Source organism: Cibotium barometz, chromosome 11 (genome assembly GCF_041138505.1).
Source record: "Cibotium barometz isolate CiBa-2024 chromosome 11, ASM4113850v1, whole genome shotgun sequence".
NCBI classification, from domain to species: Eukaryota; Viridiplantae; Streptophyta; class Polypodiopsida; order Cyatheales; family Cibotiaceae; genus Cibotium; species Cibotium barometz.
The window spans coordinates 57,029,522-57,035,471 of NC_141056.1; the positions used below are offsets into that span (position 1 = coordinate 57,029,522).

At 41.4% G+C, this 5,950-nt stretch overlaps 1 pseudogene; it reads right to left on the reverse strand.

The window, feature by feature from the left end:
- Window positions 1-3,609: 3,609 nt before the first annotated feature.
- On the reverse strand, window positions 3,610-4,135 carry LOC147634372 (uncharacterized; annotated as a pseudogene).
- Window positions 4,136-5,950: the final 1,815 nt, after the last annotated feature.

Below are 5,950 nucleotides of genomic sequence, written 5' to 3' on the forward strand. Positions count from 1 at the left end.
ACACTATGACCAGCTGGACACGCGGTCATTTATGTCTCACACATGTTCCTACCTAATGTGCCAGCACATAGTAAAGCTGGCTCATACTGACATCGAGCTTGAATCTCAACAGCCCCTCTCAAGCTCATGATGTACTGCCGATGAAGATGTAGATGAGCTTGGGATCTCCTTGGGATATCAAGACTCTCAACACTCCCCCTCAAGCTCATCCCATGTACTCCCAACATAGTCCGGAAGTACTCAAACTTCTCCCTGCTAAGTGGCTTTGTGAAGATATCAGCCACTTGCTCATCAGTCTTCACATATTGAAGATCAACTGTACCATCCAGCACCTTCTCTCTGACAAAGTGATAATGGACCTCTATGTGTTTGGTCCTCGCATGAAACACTGGATTCTTTGCCAACTGTATACTGCTCATGTTGACACAATGAATGACAACTTTGCCATCAATAGGCTCACATAAATCTGCCAAGAGACTCTTTAACCATATAGCCTCACAACAAGTAGCAATGGCTGCACCCCTGTACTCAGCCTCTGTACTGGATAAAGCAACTGTAGGTTGCTTCTTGCTACTCCAACTCACCACAGCACTTCCAAGTGTAAAAGCATATCCACTAGTAGACCTCCTGTCATATGCGCTACCTGCCCAATCAGCATCTGTGTAGCCATGTATGTCCAAGCTTTTACCACTCTCATAAAATAAACCATAATGTGCAGTGGTCTTCACATATCTCATGATGCGTCTCACTGCATCCAAATGTGGTTTCCTCTGCATAAACTGGCTTACTAGCCCCACAGCATAACTCAAATCCGGGTGTGTGATAGTCATGTATATGAGACTACCAACCATCTTCCTGTACATAGAAGGATCATTCAATTCCTCGCCATAATCAGCCCGCAACTTCACATTTTGCTCCAAAGGTGTACTCATAGACTTACACCCTGTCATGCCATACTTTGCCAACATATCCAATGCATATTGGCGCTGTACTAACCAAGTACCTGCATGATCTTTTACCACTTCAATTCCAAGGAAGTATCTCAACTCACCAAGATCTTTCGTTTTAACAGTTTTCTTTGTGGCAATAAACTTTGCCATTTTAGTTAACCTGTCCACTACCACCCACACTGAGTCATTCCCTCGACTCGTCTTAAACTGGTAATGAAATCCATGGAAATACTTTTCCATTTCCCTTGAGGAATCTCCAGCGGATAGAGTAGTCCTCCAACCTTAAGACGTTCATGTTTATTGACCTCGCACTTATTGCATTTCAGCACATAAGTGTGGACGTCCTTAAACAAACTAGGCCAATAAAACTGTCTTTTTACTAGTGCATAGGTCTTCTGAATCCGAGGATGACCCGCACTTGGACTATCATGACTTTCTTTAAGAATTTGGGCCCGAAAGTCACCAATAGTTGGTACACATATTCTACCCTTGTAGAGTAAGTACCCGTCGTCAATGGAGTAATTAGCATATTTCTCCCCCCGACGAAGTTTATCACTCCCCTTTGAAGCCGTGGCAGTCAAAGGTGATGAAGGGCCTACGTCAGAACTCTCCGGCTCCAAACTATACCCAGAAGACACGGCTAGTCTCTCCGGACTAACTCTCGCTTCCCTTCCTGTTGCACCTTCGGCCAGTCTCTCCGGACTAGCAATACGTACCAACGAGGGAGGTGGTCGCGTTTGTTAAGAAGTGCGTACGCGTACAGCGCGCCAAACCTCTGTAAAAGATGGATCGTGCTCACATAAACCACGTAGTGACTCCAAGAAATCATTCTTGAAGACTGTGAAACTAAGTTCATTAATCTGTGGCATGCGACTAAGTGCATCTGCCACCACGTTATACTTACCTTTCTGGTAACGTATCTGAAGGTCAAACTCCTGTAGAATCTCCACCCACCGAGCTTTTCTACCCTTCAGTTCATTTTGACTTGAAAGCCATTTCAGACTTTCATGATCTGTCCGGACCTCAAAAGTAGTACCATATAAATAGTGTCTCCACTTTTTCAGTGCATGAACTATCGCTAGTAACTCTCGCTCGTAAGCCGAGTAGTTACGCTGTGCACGATCTAACTTTTTACTCTCAAATGCAATTGGGTGTCCCCTTTGCATAAGTACGGCCCCAATGGCCTCATTACTAGCGTTTGTTTCCAAAACAAACGGCTCATTTGGATCCACAATAGTCAAAACAGGTGCAGCTGCTATACGGTCACCTTAAGCTTATCAAAGCTTTTCTGTTGGGCTTCCCCCCAACTAATGTTTTTTGTTTTTGACCGTATAACTGGTCAGTCCAACGGGACTGCGATCTTCGCGTAGTCCTTCACATACTGTCGGTAGAACCCCGACATGCCAAGAAAAATCTGCAGTTCCTCGAGATTCTTCGGCGCTGGCCATTTAAGAATAGCCTCTACTTTTTCTGGCTCCATCCGCATACCATCGGCGGATATAATATGGCCAAGATAGTGAATTTCTGTTTCAAAAAATTCACATTTGCTCTTCTTCGTAAATAATTTGTGCTCTCGCAACAACTCGAACACTAGACGCAAATGCTCTATGTGTTCTTTCTGTGTCTTACTGTACACAAGAATATCATCTAGGAAAACTACTCATGAAGCCATCCACCATATGATACCTTTGGAGGGTTTTCATTGCCTGTAAGTGTGGGTGCCCAAGTCTGTAATGCCACCTCAAGGTATCAACTTGTTGGTTGCTAGTTGCTGTAGCAACATGTGCCTGAAGCGAGATAGACAGAATGGCTTTGCCAAAAGGATATAGTTTGCCTTGTTGAGGGCATATCACCCGCATATGCTCACCAGACATGGTGACAGCTTTGATGATGCAATAACTGTGGAAGAATTCAATTGAACTTCCACCTTGTGTGAGGTCACTTACTGAGAGAAATTTTTTTGCCAAGCTGGGTATGTAATAAACTCGTTTGATGAGTGTTGCATTCCAGATGGCAATTGTAATTTGATGTTGCCAAAACCTTGGGCATGGTAGAGGCCGTCATCCCCAACTCTGACCTCCATTTTGGAGGTGAGCGGTGTATAACTTCATGCAGCCATGTTAGTCTTCCCATCATATTATGCCCGTATCCAGGTACCACATCGTGGTATCGGTATGTGTGTTTGCAACCGTATATAGCTGCAGGGAGTCAGACTCCTCAGGAGGGGTTTCATGTGCTTCGGCTAGATTGGCATGATATCTAGATCTTGATCTGTTTCCTTGCACCTTTTGTTTGGCGACAGTCCTTCTCTAAATGGCCTCTTCGCTTGCAAAAGTTGTAAGTTAATTGGCCATTATATGATGATAATCCATGGCTATGGTTGCCACTCGAGGGATTTGAGAATCTAGACTGATTTAAGAATCTAGACTGATTAGGATTATATGAAGGCTTACCCCGACCATACGACCTCCACGAGTTGTTTTGATGTGGTGTGAAGGATCTTGTATAGTTAGGCCTATTGTAGGTTGGCCTAGACCAGAATCGAAAGGGGAACCGTGAGTCTCCAGCAAGCATGGCCGTAGAGGTGGCCGGAGTATCCTTTCCTCGCAACAATTGGTCTTCCTACCTGATTAAGGCAAACAATTCATTAACCATTAGGTTAGCATTGGTTGAATGGGTTGATATGAATGATTGCCATGAGTCGGAGGGCAACTAATAAGGTAGTGACTTGAATTTCTATTGTTAGGGTTAGGCCTGAGATGTGAAGGTTATCGTTGGCTTCTTGTCATGCTTCGATGACGGCTTCCATATTTGGGTAATTTTTGTGATGAATTTCCTTTCACTGTTTATGCAGCAGTACACGGGAAACTACATTGGTTCATTGATATTGTTGTTGCAGCAGTAGCCACATGTCCTGGGACATAGTGGATTGATGGACAAGTTGAACTTGTCGGTCCCCGAGATACAATATTATCTCGGTGCGAATATAAGTATTTCTTTAACCAAGCATCAATATCTGGTTGGGCACTTCTTGTTGTAGGCCTAGCAACAGTTCCATCGACAACCCCCCAATTTCCTACTTTCTCAAGAAGCATTTTTATTCAAAGACTCCAGGGTAAATAGTTAGGACCATTGAGTTTTTCTATGTGGTAGTATTTGGATAAGTTTGTAGAGGTTGCAACCATCTTGAGCAGTGCAAAAGGTCTGGATTAATCGCACCGTCAGAGTGCTAGCAGTGGAGAGGACTAATGATTGCTGGCCTCTAGGATTGCAACACTTATGTTAAGTATCTTATGATAAATGGATGCTAAAAAGATTTTTGAGTTCTTATCTAAATCTTATCCACTCTTACCATCCATGCAATTGAGGTCAATTGTAACCCAAGCTAGAAGGAAGGTTAGTCATAATCTCTATGGGGCTGACACCCATTATTTTATTTCAAGATATTTTATTTGGATATGCCTTTTATTTATATCATTTACCAAGGTTAATGTGTTTCATCAGTTGTGTTTATGCATTGGTATGTTATGATCAGGGTTAATGTTTTTAATCAACTATGTACACTGACTAATATTATTTCGGATGAAGACAATGATTGACAGGTAGATTATGTGTTAATCGTGGGTGGAACATGTGTTGGATCACTGAGATATTTTGGAGTACATGTGAACACCTTTTATGTTTTCATATTTAGGCATCAATATTTTTGTAAGGCTAAGGCCTCATACCTTTGAACATATCAAATAGCAATTTATACTTTTGGTAGGCCTAAGACTTTTAGTTATATCTTGCTATATTTTTATAGAGCTTTTATGCTCAAAAACTCAAAAGCACTTATACTTTATTTTTGAAAGTTATCTTTTTGAAAAGAAAGCCTTTTCTAATATAGATAAATATGAGTGAGTGGTACAAGGGTCACACTCATCCAGGGGAGATTCAACCGAATCTTGTGTTGGCAGCAACCTCTACTCTATTCTCCATTTTACTGTTTATTTAATTTTGTTTATTAAGGCTAATGCTTTTAATTTGTGCAAGTATATGTTATACTTTAATTTTTGTGATTTAGAATTAGATTTCGTTCTCCAAGCTTCATAAAGGTCCTGACATAGAAAATGGGTTAATATAAAAAAATATTAAATTTTATTAATAGCCTTTAAAAATGGGATAGTGAAATTAAAAAAATGTTATTAATAACCTAAAAAAGGGGATATGGTCGGCATATCTCCCATATCTTTTAGATGATCTTGTCTCCCCACCCTTTACTTTTCTCTCTACTCTCCCTATTCCCACTTTTAGTCCCACCACCAAGTCACCTCCCATTTATTTTCCTTACATCATATCCACTCTTGTTCAATTCAAAAGATTACGTTAATCTTGTCGAGGCATGTGTTGTTGGGTCTTTCCATCAAGCCATAAATGTAACTTCTCTATGTGGGTGCACTAGCCTCGTCCATCTCGCGTCCTCACTTCTTGTCATGCCAAAATGCTCCTTTGCCACCACTGGGGTGAAGAGAAATCTGCTTTGCTAATGGAGTGAAGGGAGAGCTCTCTATGCCTACATGGAAACTTTGCATTAGCCTCGTTACATATTCCAAGCATACATTTGATAGTCTTTAAGTGAGCACCCAAATGCCATTCCACTTTGAAATTTCCGACTCCATTAACTATTAACATATCTCCATTACTTTGGGATTGAAAGATATTAGGGATACCTGTGTGGGAGAACAACCATTTGAGGGTTTGATGATTTTCAGTTGGTATCTGAGTTGCATCAACCCACCAAAGCTCCATCTCCGATTGGATTTTATGTTCTGGTTCCTCTCCTCTACCATTGTTGTACTCAATTGCCCCATTCATGATAGATATACTAACTCTTTCCATCTTTTATCCTTTTTGAATCTGTGCCTCATCCAGCTTCAACACGAACTTTAGCACACCACCACATTCTTCTACAGTAATTTTATACATATGCACCATTGCAATTTGTACTTTTCTAAGAT